This window comes from Zea mays, chromosome 9 (genome assembly GCF_902167145.1).
Source record: "Zea mays cultivar B73 chromosome 9, Zm-B73-REFERENCE-NAM-5.0, whole genome shotgun sequence".
Taxonomy (NCBI): domain Eukaryota; kingdom Viridiplantae; phylum Streptophyta; class Magnoliopsida; order Poales; family Poaceae; genus Zea; species Zea mays.
The window spans coordinates 140,079,820-140,107,810 of NC_050104.1; the positions used below are offsets into that span (position 1 = coordinate 140,079,820).

General features: G+C 56.3%; 1 pseudogene across 2 annotated transcripts; it reads right to left on the bottom strand.

Moving 5' to 3' along the window:
- Positions 1–33: 33 nt before the first annotated feature.
- LOC103639200 (2-oxoglutarate dehydrogenase pseudogene) lies at positions 34–27,990 on the bottom strand (annotated as a pseudogene). Of its 2 annotated transcripts, NR_163183.1 has the most exons (12): positions 27,454–27,966; positions 27,260–27,378; positions 27,046–27,172; positions 26,491–26,717; positions 26,081–26,413; positions 25,872–25,952; positions 25,632–25,765; positions 25,339–25,511; positions 24,532–24,597; positions 23,728–23,799; positions 499–570; positions 34–230 (listed from the first exon to the last, which is right to left on the bottom strand). The product of NR_163183.1 is annotated as a 2-oxoglutarate dehydrogenase pseudogene, transcript variant 1 (transcript). The 2 variants fall into 2 exon arrangements; NR_163184.1 differs by lacking the exons at positions 34–230; positions 499–570 and having other exon boundaries at positions 23,609–23,799; positions 25,339–25,952; positions 27,454–27,990.
- Between the last annotated feature and the right edge of the window lies 1 nt (position 27,991).

The window sequence follows — 27,991 nt, forward strand, 5'->3', positions numbered from 1 at the left end:
AAAGAACATTAATTAATAACATTATATACAACGGTTAATAACACACGTTTGTCAAGCAAGCGCCGAGAGAGACCACTCTTCTAGTTGGCACATCCGCTTCCCGCCCGCCTACGAGTTGGATTGGTTAGAAGTCGGCTTCAGCTTCACGTCCACTGTGCCCTCCTGCTTCGCCGAGAGCGTCTCCATTCCCGATAGGGTTTAGGTTTTTCTGAGCAGTTGTTATCAGTAAACTAACAGGAGTTGCTTCAGTAAAGCAAGAACATAATAGTTATCAGTAAACTAACAAGTCCCTTCAGTAAAGAAATATCATATTTGCACATCAGTAAATTATTGTGACGCGGTATAAATATAAAATGATTTATGTACAACACGAAAAAACTGAGCAAAACAGCATTACAAGTGGTTTATTCACAATAGCACAATAATTGCGATACCATTAAAAACAAGAAAATCTGAAAAGGTAGAATACAATATGTTCGAAGTTATGGTTGTTGTTACCTAGAAGATTTCAGACAGTCTTTGTATAGATGCTTTCGCTTGTTCAGCTTGAAGTTCCTTTCGATGTCGTTTCTATAGGTAATTGGACAAAAAATAAGAAGAAATCAGTAACAATAAAAAACAATAGGTATCATATTGTTTAGTGATGTGCAAATTAGATTAACATGGGGAAATAAAAGAATGAACAATAACCGACGGAAGGTGGCCGAGCCCACAACAACGACAAGGAGGATCACAAGGCAGAGGAGTTCCCCGAGGTCCACGACTGCTTCATGATCTACGGTGGGCATGTGGCGAATGCCTCGGCTCGGCACCGCAAGCAAGAGCGCCGGGAGGTCTGCTCGGTAAAGGTGGCGGCGCCAGTCTACCTAGACTAGTCCGACAAGCTCATCACCTTCGACCAGGGCGACCACCCCGACCGCGTGCCGAGCCCAGGGAAGTACCCGCTCGTTGTCGATCCCGTCATTAGCAACATCAGGCTTACCAAGGTCCTCATGGACGGAGGCAGCAGCCTCAACATCATCTACACCGAGACCCTCGTGCTCCTGCAGATCGATCTGTCCTCGATCCGGGCCAGCGCGACGCCTTTTCACGGGATCATCCCCGGGAAACGCGTCCAACCCCTTGGGCAACTCGATCTGCCCGTCTGCTTCGGGACTCCCTCCAACTTCCGAAAGGAAACCCTCACGTTCGAGGTGGTCGGGTTCCGAGGAACCTACCATGCAGTGCCGGGAGGCCATGCTTCGCCAAGATCATGGCCGTCCCCAACTACACCTACCTCAAGCTCAAGATGCCGGGCCCCAACGGGGTCATCACCGTCGGCTCCACGTACCGACACGCGTACGAATGCGACGTGGAGTGCGTGGAGTACGCCGAGGCCCTCGCCGAATCCGAGGCCCTCATCGCCGACCTGGAGAGCCTCTCCAAGGAGGCGCCAGATGCGAAGCGCCACACCGGCAACTTCGAGCCAGCTGAGACGGTCAAATCCATCCCTCTCGACCCCAGCAACGACGCCTCCAAGCAGATACGGATCGGCTCCGAGCTCGACCCCAAATAGGAAGCAGTGCTCGTCGACTTTCTCCGCGCGAATGCCGAATTTTTTGTGTGGAGTCCCTCGGACATGCCTGGCATACCGAGGGATGTCGCCGAGCACTCGCTGGATATCCAAGCTGGAGCCCGACCCATGAAGCAGCCTCTGCGCTGATTCGACGAAGAAAAGCGCAGAGCCATGGGCGAGGAGGTCCACAAGCTGATGGCTGCAGGGTTCATCAAATAGGTATTCTATCCCGAATGGCTTGCCAACCCTGTGCTTGTGAGAAAGAAAGGGGGGAAATGGCGGATGTGTGTAGACTACACTGGTCTGAACAAAGCATGTCCGAAGGTTCCCTACCCTCTGCCTCGCATCGATAAAATCATGGATTCCACTGCTGGGTGCAAAACCCTGTCTTTCCTCGATGCCTACTCAGGGTACCACCAAATCAGGATGGAAGAGTCTGACCAGCTCGTGACTTCTTTCATCACACCCTTTGGCATGTACTGCTACGTTACTATGCCATTCGGTTTGAGGAATGCGGGTGCGACATACCAAAGGTGCATGAACCACGTGTTCGGAGAGCACATTGGTCAAACGCCTTACCAGCGCGCCCATCTTGGTGCCCCCCGCTGCCGGAGAAGCCCTCTTGATCTACGTCGCCGCTACCACTCAGGTGGTCAGCGCTGCGATCGTGGTTGAGAGACAAGAAGAGGGGCATGCATTGCCCGTCCAGAGGCCGGTCTACTTCATCAGTGAAGTACTGTCCGAGACCAAAATCCGCTACCCGCAAATCCAGAAGCTATTGTACGCGGTAATTCTGACGCGGCGAAAGTTGCGACACTACTTCGAGTCTCATCTGGTGACTGTGGTGTCATCCTTCCCCCTGGTGGAGATCATCCAGTGCCGAGAGGCCTCAGGTAGGATTGCAAAGTGGGCAGTGGAGATCATGGGTGAGACAACCTCGTTCGCCCCTCGGAAGGCCATCAGGTCTCAAGTCTTGGCGGACTTTGTGGCTGAATGGGTCGACACCCAGCTTCCAGCGGCTCTGATCCAGCCGGAACTCTGGACCATGTTTTTCGACGGGTCGCTGATGAAAACAGGAGCGGGCGCGGGCCTGCTCTTCATCTCACCCCTCGGGAAGCACCTCCGCTACGTGCTGCGCCTCCATTTCCCGGCGTCCAACAATGTGGCCGAGTACGAGGCTCTGGTTAACGGGTTGTGCATCGCCATCGAGCTAGGGGTCCGACGCCTCGACGCTCGTGGCGACTCGCAGCTTGTCATCGACCAAGTCATGAAGAACTCCCATTGCCGCGACCCGAAGATGGAAGCCTACTGCGATGAGGTTCAGTGCCTGGAGGACAAGTTCTACGGGCTCAAGCTCAACCACATCGCCCGATGATACAACGAGACTGCGGACGAGCTGGCTAAGATAGCCTCGGGGCGGACAACTGCTCCCCCGGACGTCTTCTCCCGAGACCTACATCAACCCTCAGTCAAGACCGACGACACGCCTGAGCCCGAGAAGGCCTCGGCCCTGCCTGAGGTGCCCTCGGCTCAGCCCGAGGCGCCCTTGGCTCAGCCCGAGGCGCCCTTGGCTCAGCCCGAGGCGCCCTCGGCTCAGCCCGAGGCACCCTCGGCCCCCGAGGGTGAGGCACTGCGCGTCGAGGAAGAGCAGAATGGGGTCCCGCCTAATCGAGACTGGCAGACTCCATACCTGCAATATCTCCACCGAGGAGAGCTGCCCCTCGACCGAGCCGAAGCTCGGCGACTGGCGCGGTGCGCCAAGTCGTTCGTCTTGCTGGGGGACGGAAAGGAGCTCTACCACCGCAGCCCCTCAGGCATCCTCCAGCGATGCATATCCATCGCCGAAGGTCAGGAGTTATTACAAGAAATACACTCGGGGGCTTGCGGTCACCACGCAGCACCTTGGGCCCTTGTTGGAAACGCCTTCCAACAGGGTTTCTACTGGCCAATCGCGGTGGCCGATGCCACTAGGATTGTACGCACTTGCCAAGGGTGTCAATTCTATGCGAAGCAGACCCACCTGCCTGCTCAGGCTCTGCAGACAATACCCATCACCTGGCCGTTTGCTGTGTGGGGTCTGGACCTCGTCGGTCCCTTGCAGAAGGCACCCGAGGGCTACATGCACCTGCTGGTCGCCATCGACAAATTCTCCAAGTGGATCAAGGTCCGACCCCTAAACAGCATCAGGTCTGAACAGGCGGTGGCGTTCTTCACCAACATCATCCATCGCTTTGGGGTCCCGAACTTCATCATCACCGACAACGGCACCCAGTTCACCGGCAGAAAGTTCCTGGACTTCTGCGAGGATCACCACATTCGGGTGGACTGGGCCGCCGTAGCTCACCCCATGACGAATGGGCAAGTAGAGCGTGCCAACGACATGATTCTGCAAGGGCTCAAGCCGCGGATCTACAACGACCTCAACAAGTTCGGCAAGCGATGGATGAAGGAACTCCCCTCGGTGGTCTGGAGTCTGAGGACAATGCCAAGCTGAGCCACGGGCTTCACGCCGTTCTTTCTAGTCTATGGGGTCGAGGCCATCTTGCCCATAGACTTAGAATACGGTTCCCCGAGGACGAGGGCGTACGACGACCAAGGCAATCGAACCAACCGAGAAGACTCACTGGACCAGCTGGAAGAGGCTCGGGACATGGCCTTACTACACTCGGCGCGGTATCAGCAGTCCCTGCGACGCTACCACGCCCGAGGGGTTCGGTCCCGATACCTCCAGGTGGGCGACTTGGTGCTTCGGCTGCGACAAGACGCCCGAGGGCGCCACAAGCTCACGCCTCCCTGGGAAGGGCCATTCATCATCGCCAAGATTTTGAAGCTCGGAACATACAAGCTGGCCAACAGTCAAGGCGAGGTCTACAGCAACGCTTGGAACATCTGACAGCTATGTCGCTTCTACCCTTAAGATGTTTTCAAGTTGTTCATACACCTCGTTTACATACCCCAATAAAGTCTAACCATCAAGGAAGGGTCAGCCTTGCCTTGGCAAAGCCCGACCCTCGCTCGGGGGCTAGAAGGGGCGAACCCCCTCTGCGTCAAAATTTTCCTCGGAAAAAGTCTTTCTGCTAGAACATCTTTCGTGCTTTTCGACTACTTCGAAAGTGGGATCCTGAAAACGATGGAGTACACGTAAGCAGGCAAGGCCGACCGAGCCGAGGGACTCCTACGCCTCCGGGATACGGATACCTCACTCATCACCTTCTGTGATAAGTAACTCACGCTCGGATAAGTGATTCCACTGACCGAACAAGTCTTAAGGCTCGAAAACTTTTCTGCCGAAATGATTTTTCGTGCCTTCTCGACTATATCGATAACAGAATCCTACGGACGAGTAAGAGTACGCGTAAGCGGCAAGGCCGACCGAGCCGAGGGACTCCTACGCCTCCGGGATACAGATACCTCACTCATCACCTTCCGTGAAAAGCAACTCTCGCTCGGACAAACAATTCTGTTACCGACAAATAAGTCCAGATACTAGAAACAAGGGGAAAAGAAACACAGCTTTACAACACGACGACGATACGTTTGGGCCTTTGCGTCCGCAAAAAACATACGCACACTACAAGATAAACTGTTCCTGCAGGATCAGACATCAGTGGGGGAGCAGCAGCACCCTCGGCGTCGACTCCACCTTCGGCGGAATCCGACCCAGCCTCGAACGACAACACGGTCGAAGGATCTCCACCCCGAAGGAACCTATTGGCACCACGCCTGGGCCATCGTCGCCGAGGTCTCCTCCAGGAACCCGGCCCGAGCAGACGGCTCGACCGGTCGCTCCATAGCCTCAGCCAGCTATCCCCCGAGGACATCAGCCCGGCTCGTGGCCTCGGCAACCCGACTCCGGCGTCGGTCCCGCCAGTGGACGGCCCGGCCAAGCTCCGGCCGACGAAGCCTCTTTTCGAGCCAACTCTGCCTCTGTCCATGCTGGCACCGCTGCCTCCGGCTCCGGCTCATCGCAGAGCGGCCGAGGGTTCCTTTAACTAAGCAAGAGAAGTCTCGGGCGGCAAGGCTGACCGAGCCGAGGGACTCCTACGCCTCCGGGATACGGATACCTCACTCGTCACCTTAGCACGAGGCAACTCACACTTAGTTAAGCGGTTCAGCTAGCCGACAGGCGAGTCCTAGTGCTCGAAATGAGGACGAACCATGGCTTCACGCCAAAATACATGTTTAGGCCCCGACAACCACAATGAACAGACACCATCACTCAAGGTGCCATTACAAACGGAACTTCGGTTCCGCCCCGCGGGTACGAACAACCTCCACATCGGAGAGCCTGCGGGGCGACAAACTCCTGGTGACTCGTCGGCGACCTCTGCAGCAGCAGCGATGGTCCCAGGACGGGCGCTGCTGCCGGAAGGCTCTCGTTTGCGTCCCCACTCAAGGGACGAGAACCAGATATTAAAGCCAGAGAGCCGGAGGCCGGTCCGTAGGTGGCACTGACGGTCTAGACGGTGTGCAAGCTTTCTCCAGCTGCCACCACCTCAGCACCGAAGGCGGCGACCACCTGTCCGCCAACATCGCACCAGCGAGCGCCGGCCGCCCCAAAGCGCACGGGCAGGTCCTCACTCCCGTCCTCGCCACGAGAGCGAGGACAGAGGACGGAATGTTGCACCCTGGCTGGGCAGCAACAGTTTGCCTTCCCCGGCATGGCTGGAGGGCGCCTCCTCCGCGGAGCTGGAGGACGGTTTCCACCCCCAGGAGCTGGAAGAAGAGGTGGCTAGCCGACCCGTGCAGGAGGTAGAGCTCTGGCTCGCCTCGCTCTCCGCCTCAGCAAGGATGACGAAGATCCTTGAAGCTGAGGGCGGGGCGGAGGCCGCAACCCGGCTCGCTTCTCCCCACCATCAAACTGGTGGTCACCGTCTTGGGTGACCACCGGCGAGGGGATGCAGCCGGGCTGCCTGATGAAAATCCTTGAAGCCGACCGATGGCTGAAAGGTACCAACTTCCGCGAAGCTGCATTCCTCCAACGACGACAAGACGGAAGAACCGCGGGCGCTCCCCATCCGGGGGCTCGGAAGGTGGAAGGACACGATGCATGAAGGGAGTGCGAAGACATGGTTGCCATCCAAGGGGGTCACCCTCCTTTTAAAGGCGACTCTCCCCACTTGCGTCCTCAGCCGTCGCGGGCTGAGTCTTCACCAACGCGCTCCAAGGTCCTCCCCCTACGACACGGGGGCTGGGTCCCACACGTCATGCAAGCTGGCCCAGGACAGAAGGAGCCAAACCGCCGCGCGCGGAGCGTACAACTGCCCAGCGGTTACAAGCACTCCTCCACTTTTGCCCAGACCAGCGGGTGAAAAGGCGGACCGCCATGTAGGCGGCATGCAACCGCACCAAGGGGGCACACCCTTTCGACTCCGACGCATCCAGCGTGGAGGCCCAGGCCCACACGTCATGTAACTGGCGTGCCGGTTACTACGTGCGAGAAGCTGCACCGCCACTTGCGCCAATACCGCGCCTTCTCGACTGCGGAACCGGTGCCGCGACTTGAGGCAACCCTGTGCATGACCCAACAGTGCTAACCGAGCGCATCGATCACGGGTCAGTCAGCCGCGGGAGAAGGCGCGATGGTCAATATGGCCAAAAGTGGGCCGGCAGTAATGGCGGCGGCAGGCGGGCGGAAGCAGCGGTCAAGTCGTCTGCAGGCTCACGTCCCCTCCTGGGACAGCGAGAGAGCCCTCTCCCACGGCGTGAAGACGACACACTCGTGTTCCGTTCCTCGAACGGCTCGCGCACGCACAACGGCTGCCCCGCGAACCACTCGTCCCGTCGCATTAACTCTGCGGCAGGACAGGCGGCACCTTTGGCAGGCGAAGCAGGCGACGCTTCACCTCCGCCATAATGACCGCGTCAAAAAAGGTGCGCCACGACGTTCGATTTCGTATCCTTTTCCTCTTCCTCTTTCTCTCTCTTGCTACAGGGACCGGGAAAGGGGATACTCCGAAAGGGATCCTTCTCCACGAAGGAAGCGGGCCCCGAGCCCCCTACTGATCAGAGGTTCGAAGGCTGGCCCCTCGGAAGGGTTCAACAACCGCCTGAGAGCACTCGGGCTCCGAGCCCCCTACTGATCAGAGGTTCGAAGGCTGGCCCCTTGGAAGGGTTCGACAGCCGCCTCAGAGCACTCGGGCTCCGCGCCCACCACTGGTTAGAGGTTCGAAGGCTGGCCCCTCGGAGGGGTTTGACAGCCGCCTCAAGCCACTCGGGCTCCGCGCCCACTATTGATCAGGGGTTCGTAGGCTGGCCCCGAAGGGTTTGACAGCCGCCTCAGAGCACACAGAGCGAGGGATGACTCTGGGTACGTTCGATACACAACCAAGGCTCGGGCTACGCTCCCGAGGTACCCTAGGACATTTCCGAGACCAGCGGGAGTGATTTTGTAACGGAATCCCATCAGAGGGAGGCATCGAGCCCCCTGACCCTATCAAACGGGACCAGGTCCGGCAAATCACCTGCAGGTACTTTTGGAGCACGCCTCTGGGCCACTAGACGACCCTTATCGAATGGGGCACAGGCGTCCACTCGGATCACCCGCTAGCAACTCACTGGAGACACCATGTTCGGCGCCCTCCGAGGGCAACATGGCGCTTTCCGCCCCTCCTCCTTGCGAAAAGGCGACGCAGGGGCGTATGAAAAAAGCCGAATTTGTCCTTGACCGTCCTCTCGCTCTGTGTGGAGGCTCGGGGGCTGCTCTCGCAAACCCGGCTCCGGCCAAACCGTTGACAGCGTCAACATACCAGCCCGAGAACTTGGAACCTGACTATGCAACCGGGCTACGACCAGTTCGCATGAGGGAACAACCAGACCAGCCGAAGCATCACGAAACACGCTAAGACCTCGAAGGAGTCAAACCACTCCTCCGAGGCCTCGGGGACTACACCCGGCGGGTGGGCTCGCGCGCACCCACCGGAACGAAACGCAACCGAGAAAGGCCGGTCCCCTTGCAAAAAAGTGTGACAAAAGCCTCCAAGCGAGTATCAACACTCCCTTTGAGGCTCGGGGGCTACTGTCGGGGACCATAATTAGGGGTACCCCCAAGACTCCTAATCTCAGCTCGTAAACCCCATCAGCACAAAGCTGCGAAGGCCTGATGGGCGCGCTTCAGGCCAAGCCTCCGCTCAAAGGACACGATCCCGCCTCGCCCGAGCCCTACCTCGGGCAAAGACGAACTCCGCCTCGCCCGAACTCAGCCTCGACATCGGAAGATGAACTCCGCCTCGCCCGACCCCCGGGCCCAGACTCGACCTCGACCTCGGAGGAGCCTCCGCCTCGCCCGACCTCGGGCTCGGACCCGCCACGTCATAGGGAAGGCCATCATTACCCTACCCCTAGCTAGCTCAGGCTACGGGGAACAAGACCGGCGTCCCATCTGGCTCGCCCCGGTAAACAAGTAATGATGGCACCCCACGTGCTCCATGACGACGGCGGCTCTCAGCCCCTTACGGAAGCAAGGAGACGTTAGCAAGGATCTGACAGCCCCGACAGCTGTACTTCCACAAGGCTCAAGCGCTCCTCCGACGGCCACGACATCACATGAACAGGGTGCCAAAACCTCTCCGACTGCCACGACGGCATGTACTTAGGGCTCTAGCTCCTCCCTGCTAGACACGTTAGCACACTGCTACACCCCCCGTTGTACACCTGGGCCCTCTCCTTACGCCTATAAAAGGAAGGTCCAGGGCTCTCGTACGAGAAGGTTGGCCACGTGGTAGGACGGGCTGGCGGACAGTCTCTCTCACTCTCCCTCGCGGACGCTTGTAACCCCCCTACTGCAAGCGCACCCGACCTGGGCGCAGGGCAACACGAAGGCCGCGGGTTTCCCCTTTTGCTGTTTCTCACCCCCCCTTCGTGCTCCGTCTCGCGCCGACCCATTTGGGCTGGGACACGCGGCGACAATTTACTCATCGGTCCAGGGACCCCCCGGGGTCGAAACGCCGACAGTATGTGCCCGTGCGTTGCCACGAAAGTTAAAAATTAGTATAAAACATAGATACAGAACGACAAACATTGCTATGATATGCAAATTCCGAGTGACAAAATATCACCGTAACACTAAAATTATATTAACGATATAAATATGTAAGACAAGGACAAAAGAATCCTAGGTAGATACAAGTGTGTTGCAACCGGAAAAATAGTGCAACAATATCATGTATGGCCATGTGTTGTGTTGTTAATCAAAATTAAGTTGTCTCTAGAAGACTTTTTCGAAAACTGCAAGAAAACATCTGGTCTTTCATCATCAGATACAAAGTTGAGAACGTGAGCCACAACAGAAGCATCAGGGAATAAAGGACGTTAATTAATAACATTATATACAACGGTTAATAACACACGTTTGTCAAGCAAGCGCCGAGAGAGAACACTCTTCTAGTTGGCACATCCGCTCCCCGCCCGCCTACGAGTTGGATTGGTTAGAAGTCGGCTTCAGCTTCACGTCCACCGTGCCCTCTTGCTTCGCCGAGAGCGTCTCCATTCCCGATAGGGTTTAGGTTTTTCTGAGCAGGTGTTATCTGTCGGCGTTTCGACCCCGGGGGGTCCCTGGACCGATGAGTAAATTGTCGTTGCGTGTCCCAGCCCAGATGGGTCGGCGCAAGATGGAACACAAGGGGGAAAAAAGGGAACCGCAACTCGTGTTATCCTGCGCCCAGGGAAGATGCGCTTGCAGTAGGGGTTTATAAGCGTTCGCGAAGGAGGGGGAGAGCCTGCTCGTCAGCCCGTCCTCCCGCGCGGCCACCCACTCGTACGAGGACCCTGGACCTTCCTTTTATAGATGTAAGGAGAGGGTCCAGGTGTACAATGAGGGGTGTAGCAATATGCTAACGTGTCCAGCAGAGAGGAGCCAGAGCCCTATGTACATGCCGACGTGGCTGTCGGAGAGGTGCTAGTGCCCTGTGCATGTGGCGTCGTGGCCGTCGGAGGAGCGCTTGAGCCCTGTAGAAGCACAACTGTCGGGGCTGACGGGACCTTGCTGACGTCTCCTTGCTTCCGTAGGGGGCTGAGAACCGCCATCGTCACGGGAGCACGCGGGGTGTCATCATTACTTGTTTTACCGGGGCGAGCCAGATGGGACGCCGGTCTTGTTCCCCGTAGCCTGAGCTAGCTAGGGGTAGGGTAATGATGTACCCCCCCTGTTGTGTGGTCAGCCCGAGCCCAAGGTCGGGTGAGGCGGTGACTCCTCCGAGGTCGAGGTCGAGGCTGAGCCCTAGGGTCGGGCGAGGCGGAGACCGTCTTCTGAGGTCGAGGTTGAGGCTGAGCCCTGGGGTCGGGCAAGGCGGAGACCGTCTTTCGAGGCCAAGGCGGGGGCCGAGCCCTGGGGTCGGGCGAGGCGGAGCTTCCTATGGCGCCTGAGGCTGGACTCGGCTGCTGTCAGCCTCACCCTGGCGAGTGGCACAGCAATCGGAGCGGGGCAAGCGGCGCTGTTTTCCTGTCAGGTCAGTAAGTGGAGGGGCGAAGTGACTGCGGTCACTTTGGTCCTGCCGACTGAGGAGCGCGCGTCAGGATAAGGTGTCAGGCGATCCTTGCATTAAATGCTTCTGCGATATGGTCGGTTGGCGAGGCGATCTGGCCAAGGTTGCTTCACTGCGAAGCCTGCCTGAACTGGGCCTCGGGCGAGTCGAGGCTACGCCCGTTGCTTGAGGAGGCCCTCGGGCGAGGCGTGAATCTGCCTGGGTCTACTGTTCCTGCCCGAGGCTGGGCTCGGGCGAGGCGAGATCGTGTCCCTTGAGTGGACGGAGCCTTGACCTGAATTGCGCCCATCAGGCCTCTGCAGCTTGTGCTGATGGTGGTTACCAACCGAGTTTAGGAGTCTTGGGGGTACCCCTAATTATGGTCCCCGACAGTAGCCCCCGATCCTCAAAGGGACTGTTGGTACTTGCTTGGAGGCTTTGTAGCATTTTTTGCAAGGGGACCGGCCTTTCTCGGTTACATTTTGTTCCGGTGGGTGCGCGCGAGCGCACCCGCCGGGTGTAGCCCCCGAGGCCTCGAAGGAGTGGTTTGACTCCTCCGAGGTCTTAATGCCTTTCGTGATGCCTCGGCCGGTCTGGTTGTTCCCTCATGCGATCTTACCGTAGCCCGGGTGCATGGTCAGGTTCCGAGTTCTCGGGCTGGTATGTTGACGCTGTCAACGGTTTGGCCAGAGCTGGGTTTGCGAGAGCAGCCCCGAGCCTCTGCATAGAGCGAGAGGACGGTCAAGGACTGACTCGGCTTTTATCATACGCCCCTTCGTCGCCTTTCCGCAAGGAGGAGGGGGGAAAGCGCCATGTTGCCCTCAGAGGGCGCCAAACATGGTGTCTCCAGTGAGTTGCTAACGGGTGATCCGAGTGGACGCCCATGCCCCGTTCGATAAGGGTCGGCTAGTGGCCCAGAGGCTCGCTCCAAAAGTACCTGCAGGTGATTTGCCAGACCCGGTCCCGTTTGATAGGGTCCGAGGGCTCGATGCCTCCCTCTGATGGGATTCCTTTAAAGAATCGCTCCTGCTGGTCTCGGAAATGTCCTAGGGTACCTCGGGAGCGTAGCCCGAGCCTTGGCCATGTATCGGACGTACCCAGAGTCATCCCTCGCTCTGCGTGTTCTAGGGCGGTTGTCGAACCCTTTGGGGGGCCAGCCTTCGAACCCCTGATCAGTAGTGGGCGCGGAGCCCAAGTGGTCTGAGGCGGCTGTCGAACCCTTCCGAGGGGCCAGCCTTCGAACCTCTGATCAGTACTGAGCCTGAAGCCGGAGTGCTCTGGGGCGGCTGTCGAACCCTTCCGAGGCGCTAGCCTTCGAACCCCTGATCAGTAAGAGGGCTCGGGGCCCGTTTCCTTCGCGGAGAAGGATCCCTTTCGGGGTATCCCCTTTCCCGGTCCCTATAGCAAGAGAGAGAAAGGGGAAGAGGAAAAGGATACGAAATTAAACGGCGTGGCGCACCTTTTTTGACGCGGTCATCATGGCGGAGGTGAAGCGTCACCCGCTTCGCCTGCCAAAGGTGTCGCCTGCCCTGCCGCGAAGTTAATGCGACGGGACGGGTGGTTCGCTAGGCAGTCGTTGCACAAGCCGTTCGAGGGACGGAACATGGGCGTGTCGTCTTCACGCCTTGGGAGAGGGCTCCCCTGCTGCTCCAGGAGGGGACGTGAGCCTGCAGATGGTTTGACCGCCGCTTCCGCTCGCCTGCTGCCGCCACGACTATCGGCCCACTTTTGGCCATATCGACCGTCGCGCCTTCTCTCGCGGCTGACTGACCCGTGACCGACGTGCTCGGCTGGCACTGTTGGTCCATGCGCGGGGTTGCCTCGAGTTGCGGCACCGGTTCCGCAGTCGAGAAGGCGCGGCATTGGCGTAAGTGGCGGTGCAGTTTTTCGCACGTAGTAACCGGTGCGCCGGTTACATGACGTGTGGGCCTAGGACTCCATGCTGGATGCGTCAAAGTCGAAGGGGTGCGTCTCCATGGTGTAGTTGCATGCCACCTGCATGGCGGTCCGCCCTTTCACCCGCTGGTTTAGGCGAAAATGGAGGAGTGCTTGTAACCGCTGGGCGGTTACATGCTCCGCGCACGGCGGTTTGGCTTCTTCTGTCCCGGGCCAGCTCGCATGATGCGTGGGACCCAGCCCCCGTGTCGTAGGGGGAGGACCCTAGAGCGCGTTGGTGAAGACTTAGTCCGTGACGCCTGAGGACACGAGTGGGGAGAGTCGCCTTTAAAAAGGGATCGACCTCCTGGGTGGTAGCCACGCCTTCGCACTCCCCTCATGCATTGTGCCCTTCCTCCTTCCAAGCCCCCAGATGGGGAGCACCCGCGTTGCTTTCGCCTTGCTGCTGTTGGAGGAGCGCAACTTCGCGGAGGTTGGCACCTTTCAGCCATTGCTCGGCTTCAAGGATTTTCATCAGGCAGCCCGGCTGCATCCCCTCACCAATGGTCACCCAAGACGGTGACCACCAGTTCGATGGTGGGGAGAAGCAAGCCGGGCTGCGGCCTCTGCCCCGCCCTCAGCTTCAAGGATCTTCATCATCCTTGCTGGGGCGGGGGGCGAGCTGAGCCGGAGCTCTACCTCCCGTACGGGCCGGCGGGCCACCTCTTCCTTCAGCATTCAGAGGAGAGGGCTCTCACCAGCCTAGCGGAGGGGGCAGACTTCGACAACGCGGGGCCGGTCGGCCGCAAGCGTCGTCAGCTCCAGCGTGTTTGGCTCGCTGGCTCAGCTTCCGGTGCCATCTCCCACCACTGGGCGGAGCGTGGCTATCTGCCCGCCGTACGGGCGGCTGTTGCGCCGCGCGCACCGGGGGACCGCCCAAGACGTCGCACACCGCTAGGGCGGCGTTCGTGTTCTTGGGTTGTCCTGCCCTCACTCTGGCACGACGCCTCCGTGTGGAGGTCGATGCTCGCCCGCTCGAGAGGACTTGAGTGGGGATCTGCCGGTGGGCAGGTGGCTGCCGTCGTCGGTGCTGAGGTGGTGGCAGCCGGAGAAGGCTTCTCCGCCAACGAGACCGTCGCCCCCCCCCCCCCGCGGACTGACCTCCGGCTCTTTGGCTTTGATAGCTTGTCCTCGCCCCCGAGTGGGGATGCAGGTGAGGGCTTTGTCGTAGCAGCGTCTGCCCTGAGGTCATCGCTGCTGCTGTTTAGCCGCCCGGAGCGGAGGTCGTTGTCGCTGCTGACGGAGCGGGCGGCGGCGAGCCACCTGGAATTTGTCGTCCCGCAGGCCCTCCGATGTGGGGGGTTGTTCATACCTGCGGGAGTGGAACCGGAGTTCCGTTTGTAATGGCACCTTGAGTGCCGGTGTTTGTTCATTGCGGCTGTCGGGGCCTGAACATCTGTGTATTCGGGCGTGAAGCCGTGTCTTCCCCTTGTTTCGAGTATTGGGACTCGCCTGTCGACTAGCTGAGCCGCTTAACCGAGTGTGAGTTGCTTTGCGCGGAAGGTGACGAGTGAGGTAGCCGTATCCCGGAGGCGTAGGAGTCCCTCGACTCGGTCGGCCTTGCCACTCAAGGCTTCTCTTGCTCAGTTAAGGAACCCTCGGCTGCTCTGCGATGAGCCGGATCCGGAGGTAGCGGTGTCAGCATGGACAGAGGCGGAGTCGGCTCGAAAAGGGGCTTCGTCGGCCCAGGAGCAGGCGACTTCCCAGGCCGAGGAGGTGCAGCAGCGGAGGCCGGAGCCTGGCCGGGTCATCCGTGAGCGAGACCATCCTCGGAGTTATGCTGCCGAGGCCATGAGCCGGGCTGATGTCCTCGGGGGACAGCCGGCCGAGGTTACGGAGCAGCCGGTCGAGGTGTTTGCCTGGGCCAGGACCCTAGAGGAGACCCTGGCGGCGATGGCCCAGGCGCGGTGCTGACATCTTGCTTCGAGGTGGAGGTCCTTCTGCCCGTGTCGCCGTCCGAGGCTGGGCCAGATCCCGCCGAAGGTGGAAACAACGCCGAGGGTGCTGTTGTTCCCTCTGTTGATGACTGAACCTGTAGGAACAGTTCATCTGTAGCTTGCGTATGTCTTTTGCAGCCGCCGAGGCCCAAACATATCATTGTCGTGTTATAAAGCTGCGTTTCTTTTCCTCTTGTTTCGAGTATCAGGACTTGTTTGTCGGTAGCAGAATTACTTGTCCGAGCGAGAGTTACTTATCATGGAAGGTGATGAGTGAGGTATCCGTATCCCGGAGGCATAGGAGTCCCTCGGCTCGGTCAGCCTCGCCGCTTACGTGTACTCTTACTCGTCCGAAGGATTCTGTTATCGATATAGTCGAGAAGGCACGAAAAATCGTTCTGGCAAAAAAGTTTTCGAGCGTTAAGACTTGTTCGGTCAGCAGAATCGCTTATCCGAGCGTGAGTTACTTATCACAGAAGGTGATGAGTGAGGTATCCGTATCCCGGAGGCGTAGGAGTCCCACGGCTCGGTCGGCCTTGCCGCTTACGTGTACTCCGTCGTTTTCAGGATCCCGCTATCGAAGTAGTCGAAGAGCGCGAAAAGATGTTCTGGCAGAAAGACTTTTTCTGAGGAAAATTTTGACGCAGAGGGGGTTCCCCCCTTCTAGCCCGCGAGGGAGGGTCGGGCTTTGCCGAGGCAAGGCTGACCCTTCCTTGATGGTTAGACTCTTTTTGTGTATGTAAAGAGAACGAGGTATATGAACGACTTGAAAACATCTTAAGGGTAAAAGCAACGTAGATGTCGGATGTTCCAAGCGTTGCTGTAGACCTCGCCTTGACTGTTGGCCAGCTTGTATGTTCTAGGCTTCAAAATCTTGGTGATGATGAATGGCCCTTCCCAGGGAGGAGTGAGCTTATGACGCCCTCGGGCGTCTTGCCACAGCCGAAGTACCAAGTCCCCCACCTGGAGGTCTCGGGACCGAACCCCTCGGGCGTGGTAGCGTCGCAGAGACTGCTGATACCGCGCCGAGTGTAGTAAGGCCATGTCCCGAGCCTCCTCCAGCTGGTCCAGTGAGTCTTCTCGGCTGGTCTGGTTGCTTCGGTCATCGTACGCCCTCATCCTCGGGGAACCGTATTCTAAGTCTTTGGGCAAGATAGCCCCGACCCCATAGACTAGAAAAAACGGCGTGAAGCCCGTGGCTCAGCATGGCGTCGTCCTCAGTCTCCAGACCACCGAGGGGAGTTCCTTCATCCATGGCTTGCCGAACTTGTTGAGATCGTTGTAGATCCTCGGCTTGAGTCCCTGCAGAATCATGCCGTTGGCACGCTCCACCTGCCCATTCATCACGGGGTGAGCTACGGCGGCCCAGTCCACACGGATGTGGTGGTCCTCGCAGAAGTCCAGGAACTTCCTGCCAGTGAACTGGGTGCCATTGTCGGTGATGATGGAGTTCGGGACCCCAAAGCGATGGATGATGTTGGTGAAGAATGCCACCGCCTGCTCGGACCTGATGCTGTTTAGGGGTCGGACCTCGATCCACTTGGAGAATTTGTCGATAGCGACCAGCAGGTGCGTGAAGCCCCTGGGTGCCTTCTGCAAGGGACCAACGAGGTCCAGACCCCAGACAGCAAACGACCAGGTGATGGGTATTGTTTGCAGGGCCTGAGCGGGCAGGTGTGTCTGTCTTGTGTAGAATTGACACCCCGACAGGAGCGTATAATCCTAGTTGCGTCGGCCACCGCGGTGGGCTAGTAGAAACCTTGTCGGAAGGCGTTTCCAACGAGGGCTCGAGGTGCCGTGTGGTGACCGCAAGCCCCCGAGTGTATTTCTTGCAATAGCTCCTGACCTTCGGCGATGGATATGCATCGTTGGAGGATGCCTGAGGGGCTGCGATGGTAGAGCTCCTTTTCGTCACCCAGTAAGACGAACGACTTGGCGCGCCGCGTCAGTCGCCGAGCCTTGGCTCTGTCGAGGGGTAGCTCTCCTCGGTGGAGATATTGCAGGTACGGGGTCTACCAGTTTCGATTAGGCGCGACCCCATTCCGCTCTTCCTCGACGCGCAGTGCCTCACCCTCGGGGGCCGAGGGTGCCTCGGGCTGGGCCGAGGCCTCCTCAGGCTCAGGCGTGTCGTTTGTCTTGACGGAGGGTTGATGTAGGTCTCGGGAGAAGACGTCCGGGGGAACTGTTGTCCGCCCCGAGGCTATTTTAGCGAGCTCATCCGCAGTCTCGTTGTACCGTCGGGCGACGTGGTTGAGCTCGAGCCCGTAGAACTTGTCTTCCAGGCACCGAACCTCGTCGCAGTAAGCCTCCATCTTTGGGTCATGGTAGTGGGAGTTCTTCATGACTTGGTCGATGACGAGCTGCGAGTTGCCACGAGCGTCGAGGCGCCGAACCCCTAGCTCGATGGCGATGCGCAACCCGTTAACCAGTGCCTCATACTCGGCCATATTGTTTGACGCCGGGAAATGGAGGCGCAACACGTAGTGGAGGCGCTTTCCGAGGGGTGAGATGAAGAGCAGGCCCGCTCCTGTTTTCATCAGCGACCCATCGAAATACATGGTCCAGAGTTTCGGTTGGATCGAAGCTGCTAGAAGCTGGGTGTCGACCCATTCAGCCACAAAGTCCGCCAAGACTTGGGACTTGATGGCCTTCCGAGGAGCGAACGAGATCGTCTCGCCCATGATCTCCACTGCCCACTTTGCGATCCTACCCGAGGCCTCTCGGCACTGGATGATCTCTCCCAGGGGGAAGGATGACACCACAGTCACCGGATGAGACTCGAAGTAGTGCCACAACTTTCGCCGCGTCAGAATTACTGCGTACAGTAGCTTCTGAATTTGTGGGTAGCGGATCTTGGTCTCGGATAGCACTTCACTGATGAAGTAGACCGGCCTCTGGACGAGCAATTCATGCCCTTCTTCTCGTCTCTCGACTACGATCGCGGCGCTGACCACCTGAGTGGTTGCGGCTACGTAGATCAAGAGGGCTTCTCCCGCAGCGGGGGGTACCAGGATGGGCGCGCTTGTAAGGAGCGCCTTTAAGTTCCCGAGGGCTTCCTCGGCCTCGGGGGTCCAAGTGAAGCGCTCGGTCTTCCTTAAGAGGCGGTACAAGGGTAGGCCTCTTTCGCCGAGGCACGAGATGAAGCGGCTCAGAGCCGCCAGGCATCCCATGACCCTCTGTACTCCTTTCAAGTCCTTGATATGCCCCATGTTGATGATGGCCACGATTTTCTCCGGGTTGGCCTCGATGCCCCGCTGGGAGACGATGAACCCCAGGAGCATGCCTCGGGGGACTCCGAAGACACACTTCTCGGGATTGAGTTTCACGCCCTTCGCTCTCAAACACTTGAATGTTGTTTCAAGGTCAGAGAGGAGGTCGGAGGCTTTCCTCGTCTTGACTACGATGTCATCGACGTAAGCCTCGACCGTTCGGCCGATGTGCTCTCCGAACACATGGTTCATGCACCTTTGGTATGTCGCGCCTGCATTCCTCAAACCAAATGGCATAGTAATATAGCAGTACATGCCAAAAGATGTGATGAAAGAAGTCGCAAGCTGATTGGACTCTTTCATCCTGATTTGGTGATACCCTGAATAGGCATCGAGGAATGACATGGTTTCGCACCCAGCAGTGGAATCCACGATTTGATCGATGCAAGGCAGAGGGTAGGGAACCTTCGGACATGCTTTGTTTGGACCAGTGTAGTCTACACACATCCTCCATTTCCCACCTTTCTTTTTCACAAGCATAGGGTTGGCTAGCCATTCGGGATGGAATACCTCTTTGATGAACCCTGCAGCCATCAGCTTGTGGATCTCCTCGCCTATGGCTCTGCGCTTTTCTTCGTCGAATCGACGCAGAGGCTGCTTCACGGGTCGGGCTCCAGCTCGGATATCCAACGAGTGCTCGGCGACATCCCTCGGTATGCCGGGCATGTCCGAGGGACTCCATGCAAACACCTCAGCGTTTGCGCAGAGAAAGTCAACGAGCACTGCTTCCTATTTGGGGTCGAGCTCGGAGCCGATCCGGACTTGCTTGCAGGCGTCGTTGCTGGGGTCGAGAGGGATGGACTTAACCGCCTCTGCTGGCGAGAAGTTGCCGGCGTGGCGCTTCGCATCTGGCACCTCCTTGGATAGGCTCTCCAGGTCGGCGATGAGGGCCTCAATGTATTCCACACACTCCACGTCGCATTCGTACGCGTGTCGGTATGTGGATCCGATAGTGATGACCCCGTTGGGGTCCGACATCTTGAGCTTGAGGTAGGTATAGTTGGGGACGGCCATGAACTTGGCGTAGCATGGTCTTCCCAGTACGACATGGTAGGTTCCTCGGAACCCGACCACCTCGAACATGAGGGTTTCCTTTCGGAAGTTGGAGGGAGTCCCGAAGCAGACGGACAGATCGAGTTGTCCTAGGGGCTGGACGCGCTTCCCGGGGATGATCCCGTGAAAGGGCGCCGCACCGGCCTGGATCATGGACAGATCGATCTACAAGAGCATGAGGGTCTCGGCGTAGATGATGTTGAGGCTGCTGCCTCCGTCCATGAGGACCTTGGTGAGCCTGACGTTGCCGATGACGGGGTCGACAACAAGCGGGTACTTTCCTGGACTCGGCACGCAGTCGGGGTGGTCGTCTTGGTCGAAGGTGATGGGCTTGTCGGACCAGTCTAGGTAGACTGGCACCGCCACCTTCACCAAGCAGACCTCCCGGCGCTCCTGCTTGCGGTGCCGAGCCGAGGCGTTCGCCACCTGCCCACCGTAGATCATGAAGCAGTCATGGACCTCGGGGAACTCCTCTGCTTTGTTGCCCTCCTTCTTGTCATTGTCATGGCCTTTGCCACCTTCCACCGGAGGCCCGGCCTTGTGGAAGTAGCGCCGAAGCATGATGCATTCCTCAAGGGTGTGCTTGACGGGACCCTGGTGATAGGGGCATGACTCCTTGAGCATCTTGTCGAACAGGTTGGCCCTCCGGGAGGCTTCCGACGGTTCCTGTGCTCGACGACGGCGACAAGATCTGCGTCGGCGGCGTCGCGTTTCGCTTGCGACTTCTTCTTGGCCTTCTTCTTCGTGCCGCGCTGGGCGGACGCCTCGGGGACGTCCTCCTGTTGGCGTCCCTGAGGCTGCTTGTCCTTCCGGAAGATAGCCTCAATCGCCTCCTGACCAGAGGCGAACTTGGTGGCGATGTCCATCAGCTCGCTCGCCCTGGTGGGAGTCTTGCGACCTAGCTTGCTCACCAGGTCGTGACAAGTAGTACCGGCGAGGAACGCACCGATGACATTTGAGTCGGTGATGTTGGGCAGCTCGGTGCGCTGCTTCGAAAATCGCCGGATGTAGTCCCGCAGGGATTCCCCCGGCTGCTGGCGGCAGCTTCGGAGATCCCAGGAGTTCCCAGGGCGCACATATGTGCCTTGGAAGTTTCCAGCGAAGGCTTTGACCAGGTCGTCCCAGTTGGAGATCTGCACAGGAGGCAGATGCTCCAGCCAGGCCCGGGCGGCGTCGGAGAGGAACAGGGGGAGGTTGCGAATGATGAGGTTGTCATCGTCCGTTCCACCCAGCTGGCCGGCCAGCCGGTAGTCCGCGAGCCACAGTTTCGGCCTTGTTTCCCCCGAGTACTTAGTGATGGTAGTCGGGGCCCGGAACCGGGTCGGGAACGGTGCCCATCGTATGGCCCGGCTGAAAGCTTGCGGACCGGGTGGTTCGGACGAGGGGCTCCGATCCTCCCCGCTGTCGTAGCGTCCCCCACGCCTGGGGTGGTAGCCTCGGCGCACCTTATCATCGAGGTGGGCTCGACGGTCGCGGCGGTGGTGCTCGTTGCCGAGGCGACCTGGGGCTGCAGGCGTTCCGTCCTGCGTGCGCCCGGTGTGGACCGAGGCTTCCCGCATGAATCGGGAAGTCGCAGCGCGATGCTCCGGGGGGTACCCCTGCCTTCAGGAGGCAGAGCTTTCGACCCGTCGGACCGCGCCATCCTCCAGGAGATTCTTGAGTTCTCCCTGGATACGCCGCCCCTCGGTGGTGGATGGCTCCAGCATCGCCCGGAGTAGTATTGCCGCTGCAGCTAGGTTCTGGCCGACCCCACTGGAAGCCGGGGGCAGCCTTGCCCTGGCATCGTCGGCGATGCGGTGCTGGACGTCCTGGGCCTGATGACGCGCTTCTCCGGCTAGCGCTCGGCCTGCCCACTCCTGCCCGATGTTTTGTCGGAGCTGCACAAGTTGTCCTGCTTCCTTGTCGAGCTTGGCCTACATCTCGCGGATTTGCTCGAGTTGTGTGTCCTGACCCCCCGCAGGGACTGGGACCACAGCTAGCTCTCGAAGGATGTCTACGCGAGACGCAGGCCTAGGGGGATCGTCGTCCTCCGGCATACCAAGGTGGTTGCCTTCGTCGAGACCCCCTAGATCGACGTGGAAACATTCGTGACTTGGGCCACAGCCCTCGTCGTCAAGGCTGTGTCCATCATCGGAGCAATCGGAGAGGCAGTAGTCACATGTGGTCATGAAGTCCCGCATGGCACTAGGAGCACGGAGCCCGGAGAAATCCCAACCGGAGTCAGGCTCGTCATCTTCCTCGGAACCCGGGGGCCTATAGGTCGAGACGGTCGTCGGTCGGTCCCAGGTTGACCACATATGGTACCCCGAAAGGTTTGGATATGCCTTTATGAAAGCGTCCACCGAAGCGGGGTCGCTTGGTGGGTTGAAGCTAAATCTAAAAGGCACAGGGTGGAAAACGGACGGTACCTCTCGATCGATGGACGGTGACGAAGTCGCATTGGAGACGGACTGCACCGTTATCTCAGGTACGAGGCTAACACCCAGCAAGTCCTCCACGAGAGTGCTGGCGTCATCTGTCCGCTTGGGGTTAGCGTGTTGCGGGGAAACGGTGCTCGTCGTCGTCGCAGGCGCGAGGTCAACGCCAGACGTGTCCCCCGCGGGGGCGCCGGCGCCGTTGACTCGCTTGACGGCCGATGAGATGCCACCTCCTGCTTGGCCACGGTTGCCCCGCCTCCTTCTCCTGCGGCGAGGAGGGTGGCGGGACAGACCTGGATGTTGCTCTTCCGCCATGGGGGGAAGACGTCATCGAGTCCGCCGCCGCCGGGCGGGTTGACGACCACCATTGTCGCTGTCGCGAGGCGGAGGAAGGAGTACCATGTCGTAGCTGCCGTCGAGGGACATGAACTCGAGACTCCCGAAACGGAGCAACGTCCCGGGCTGGAGAGGTTGCTGGAGACTACCCATCTGGAGCTTGACGGGAAGCTGTTCGTCAACACGCAGCAGGCCCCTACCTGGCGCGCCAACTGTCGGCGTTTCGACCCCAGGGGGTCCCTGGACCGATGAGTAAATTGTCGCTGCGTGTCCCAGCCTAGATGGGTCGGCGCGAGATGGAACACAAGGGGGGAAAAGGGAACCGCGGCTCGTGTTATCCTGCGCCCAGGGCGGATGTGCTTGCAGTACGGGGTTACAAGCGTTCGTGAGGGAGGGGGAGAGCCTGCTCGTCAGCCCGTCCTCCCGCGTGGCCACCCACTCGTACGAGGGCCTTGGACCTTCCTTTTATAGATGTAAGGAGAGGGTCCAGGTGTACAATGGGGGTGTAGCAATATGCTAACGTGTCCAGCAGAGAGGAGCCAGAGTCCTATGTACATGCCGACGTGGCTGTCGGAGAGGTGCTAGTGCCCTGTGCATGTGGCGTCGTGGCCATCGGAGGAGTGCTTGAGCCCTGTAGAAGCACAGCTGTTGGGGCTGACGGGACCTTGCTGACGTCTCCTTGCTTCCGTAGGGGACTGAGAACCGCCGTCGTCACGGGAGCACACGGGGTGTCATCATTACTTGTTTTACTGGGGCGAGCCAGATGAGACACCGGTCTTGTTCCCCGTAGCCTGAGCTAGCTAGGGGTAGGGTATTGATGTACCCCCCTGTGGCGTGGTCAGCCCGAGCCCAAGGTCGGACGAGGCGGTGACTCCTCCGAGGTCGAGGTCGAGGCCGAGCCCTGGGGTCAGGCGAGGCGGAGACCGTCTTCCGAGGTCGAGGTTGAGGCTGAGCCCTGGGGTCGGGCGAGACAGAGCTTCCTATGGCGACTGAGGCTAGACTCGGCTGCTGTCAACCTCACTCTGGCGGGTGGCACAGCAGTCGGAGCGGGGCAAGCAACGCTGTTTTCCTGTCAGGTCAGTCAGTGGAGGGGTGAAGTGACTGCGGTCACTTCGGTCCTGCCGACTGAGGAGCGCGCGTCAGGATAAGGTGTCTGGCGATCCTTGCATTGAATGCTCCTGCGATACGGTCGGTTGGCGAGGCGATCTGGCCAAGGTTGCTTCACTGCGAAGCCTGCCCGAACTGGGCCTCGGGCGAGTCGAGGGTGCGCCCGTTGCTTGAGGAGGCCCTCGGGCGAGGCGTGAATCTGCCTGGGTCTACTGTTCCTGCCCGAGGCTGGGCTCAGGCGAGGCGAGATCGTGTCCCTTGAGTGGACGGAGCCTTGACCTGAATTGCGCCCATCAGGCCTCTGCAGCTTGTGCTGATGGCGGTTACCAGCCGAGTTTAGGAGTCTTGGGGGTACCCCTAATTATGGTCCCCGACATTATCAGTAAACTAACAGGAGTTGCTTCAGTAAAGCAAGAACATAGTAGTTATCAGTAAACTAACAGGAGTCCCTTCAGTAAAGCAATATCATATTTGCACATCAGTAAATTATTGTGACGCAGTATAAATATAAAATGATTTATGTACAACACGAAAAAACTGAGCAAAACAGCATTACAAGTGGTTTATTCACAATAGCACAATAATTGTGATACCATTAAAAACAAGAAAATCTGAAAAGGTAGAATACAATATGTTCGAAGTCATGGCTGTTGTTACCTAGAAGATTTCAGACAGTCTTTGTATAGATGCTTTCGCTTGTTCAGCTTGAAGTTCCATTCGATGTCATTTCTATAGGTAATTGGACAAAAAAAAATAAGAAGAAATCAGTAACAATAAAAAACAATAGGTATCATATTGTTTAGTGATGTGCAAATTAGATTAACATGGGGAAATAAAAGAATGAACAAAGCCTCATCTGAAGGTAAGTAATGGCTTTTGTAAAAAAAACAAAGCCTCATTAAAAGTTAAGTGATAGCATCCTCGTGGCAAATCATCTTCTCAACATAGAATTTTTCTAAACATAACAGTAAAATAAATTGGATAACAAAGAACACAATATATTTCTATTTTATGAGCTTAATCTTAGTTGCAATGTTGAATTCAGTGTTCTGCAGACATAGGTATTATACTGTTTCGATTGAGGCACATGCAAACATAGAAGGCTCATACTGAACCCCAATGTGCATGTCTCCAAAACAGTACCTGGAGGAACTCAGTTTACATGGGGAAATCTTTTGGTTTTAAATAACCTAGTTGCCATCTCTGCAATGCATTTTGTAATAACAAAGCTTCATCTGAAGGTAACTAAATTCCTTCAGTAAAGCAATATCATAGTAGTTATCAGTAAATTATTGTGACACATTATAATATAAAATGATTTATTTACAACACGAAAAAACTGAGCAAAACAACATCACAAGTGGTTTATTCACAATAGCACAATAATTGCGGTACCATTAAAAAAACAAGAAAATTTGAAAAGTTACAATACAATATATTCGAAGTCATGATTTATGTTACCTAGAAGATTTCAAACAGTCTTTGTATCGATACTCTCGCTGGTTCAGGTTGAAGTTCCTTTCGATCCTGCACAATTTCTATTTGTAATTGGACAACAAATAAGAAGAAATCATAACAATAAAAACAATAGGTATCATATAGTTGTTTTCTGCAAATTAGTTTAACATGGGGAAATCTGCAGACAACAACTATAATCATCACATTAGTTGCTCAAATCACATGTTTTGGTCACTGATTCATATACTAATAGGAGTTGCTATTAGTAAAACAGAAACTGCATTACCAGGTGCCAAAATATGTCTGTTAAAACTGCAGTACAAAGTTCATTTAAATCCAAGATACATATTGTTTAAGTTTGCAAAACTATGCATCAGTAATTTAAACGGTACAAAGTTCATTTAAACAAAAATCTGATTCACTTCACCCAAAAGATAGTAATAGCAGTAGCTACCAGTAAAACAAAAACAGTAAACGACCAGGTGCCAAAATATGTCTGTAAATACTGCAGTACAAAGTTCATTTAAATAAAAATAATTTTATCTCAGATTTTTTCGTGTTGTAAATTTAAATAAAAATCATTTTATCTGAGATTTTTCCGTGTTGTAATAAACCTTTTGGGTGAACTCAACTGGGCATCTGGTCGTGTATCAACAAACAGTAAATAAACATTTTGTCAGATATATTTAAACAAAAACAGTGGTTGGATGCATCCGTAATTTAAACAGTCCAAAGTTTATTTAAACAAAAACTGTAGTACAAAGTTCACCCACATTTAGTCTGACAAAATCAAGAACAAAGTTCACGCACCTTTTGGGGAACAGGCTTTGGATGCATACTTGTGCTTTGGAATAGTCGAGATACCTTTCTCTTCTCTGCACTGCTCTTCCTTGAGGGCCTGTCTCCTGGGCATCGCCGTGCCCCGGAGGCCGTGGACGAGATCGGCGGCGCGGCCGTGGAAGTCCGCGGAGCGCTTCTTAAACCTTGTGTACCGGCGGGAGAACCAGGCGGCGATGAGCTATCAGAGAGTGACTGTTCCGAAAGAGAACAACATAATGGAAGCCAAATCTAATTTATAAGAAAACAAAATGCAGAACATCTACCAAGTACAGGTGGACCCAAGTATTGCAGTACACACTGAAATTGGATGCCTCTGAACATCCATAATTGAGCATAATTGATGAAACTACATTCAATTTGGCATATCCTTTTGCTCCCACATCGAACTAAGTAAAATCTTGGCAACCATGAGGACCGGAAAAACATAGTACAAGTTAAAAATGATGTCATAGATAGGAAAACATGTCTCTAATGCATATAATAAATGACTGAAGTTCGCTTACCTTCGTGATTCCAGTTGGTTTTAGAGCTCCTTGCATGTCTTGCTTATTTGCAAAAATCAACAATGAAGCTCCAACTAGTCTCTGTTAAAATCAATACAGTAAGGATCAACAATAGAACACTTCCTAGATAGGTAAACCTTTATCCTACAGTGTCAAAGAGACAACTAGTCTCTGTCAAAGGGATTTGGTAGATCCATAAGCAAACTTACCTGTTGCTAACAATAAATAGCTCCTCATTTTAATTCATTGCAACATGGTCAAGTGGGCAGTACTTTGCTCCAGTTTCCTGATCATGCAGAACTGCATGCTGATGGCTGAAAGTTCCTCTTTCCACATCCTGTCCACTTAGCCTAACATGATTGCCTTCCACTATAAGTGTTGCAAAGGCCAGGGCTTCGGCAACAGCCCAATCAATTCCTTGAGCACTCTCTATCATAGCTGCACGCAGCTCAAAAATCTTCTTCACTGCTCTATGTGGTTTGAAGTTTTCAGGCAGTGTAGTAATTGCCTGACCTACACGTTTCAGTATTTTAGGCTTCACTCTGCATAAATGGCATTTCAACATCCAATAGTTGATTAGGAGACGCTAAAGTGAAATCAACAAAGACAGTGTTCTTACCCAGTGTTGCGAACACGTGATATTTGCTCTGGTGACTTAAAGCCAGTCCAGTAAGCTGAGAGCCAATCCCTCTTGTTGGGAACGTAGTCTTTGCTCTTAGCAAACTCTTCGTTCAAGATTCGGTTCACCTTGTCATGGATCCTCTGGACATCTTCTTTCATGACTTCACTCGTTCCTAGCAGTTTCTGCTCATAAAGCTTCAATGAGCTGGGATGGTTCTTAATCACCTGTCACAGATAATGCTCATCGGTCATCAGGGTTCAGCAACGCGCTAAACACAGTGAGAATGGAGGGGGGAGATAGAGAGAACAAGATATGTTTTTATTTCTTTTGTTAGTTCTAAAACAACCAACTTAATTAGCTTTCCTCCAAGAAACAACAAAACAGAACAGCATAAGAAATTGGACAATGAGTTAGCAGAAATATATGCACAAGCGCAGCCAGCTTATAAAAAATAAGAGTGAATTAAGAGCTGCAAATGTGTCAAGTACCAACTTATGGGAAAATGTAAAAATAACATACAAAAACAATATAAACCAATAGTGATAGGGTTACCTGATACATTTTTTGGCTGTGTGAGGCAGAGTGGCGCAGACTTTTCACTCCGATGTGGTGGTTGATCTGATTTGCCTTGCAGACGCTCGACGGTGGACGGTGATCCTCCCACTACTAGTTCCCGGTCCTAGACAGACAGAGAGAGGAATAGAGATATGTTTTAGATGTACGGGCACAGGGATTTCCAGCACCGGACGATGAGCTTCCAAATTACCTGGACATGTTGCAGAGGAAGGGGAGGTCGAGGACGGAATCACTGTGCCACGCTCGATGACGGCGTGGAGCTTAGCGCCGGGCACCAGCGGCCGAACGCTGTTGATCTAGGCGCAGAAGCTGCAACAGGCTCTAGAAGCTGAGATTCCAACTTTTAGAAACTGGAGACCATAGATTCTGTCGATTTGGGCGAACCTTCCATGGAGAGCACGGCGGAGTTGTAGCAGTAGCAGTTTGGCTTTGGCGCAGTCCTGGAGGCCGAGCTCGCGGCCAAGAAGACCGAGCTCCAGAGGTGCAGGGACACCGCAGAGCGGGTGGAAGCCGAGAACGGGTGGCTGTGCGCCGAGCTCGACGCTGCCGCGCTGGAGTTCACGAGCAGGAAGCAGAGGATCGTCGAGCTGGAGAAGGAGATGGCGGAGCTGAGGACACGGCAGCGGACGCCGACAACTGCTCCTCGTCCGCTTCGGCGCCAAGCGAGCGTCTCGAGAGCTCCAGCGCTGCGCCAAAGCCAAACCGCGCGAGTTTAGCTGGGCTTAATCGCAGAGCATCGACGTCGATGGGAGATCTGTGGGCGGGCGCGGAAGGAGCGCCCGAGGGAGCGTGGGATCCGCGGGGATGGAAGGTGAGCGTTGGCGGCTGCGGGCTGCGGGGAGGATGGAAGGTGAGCGTCGGCGGCTGTGGGATGCGGGGGAGGGTTCGGCCGCGGGCATGAGCGGAGCGGTAGAACCGCGAT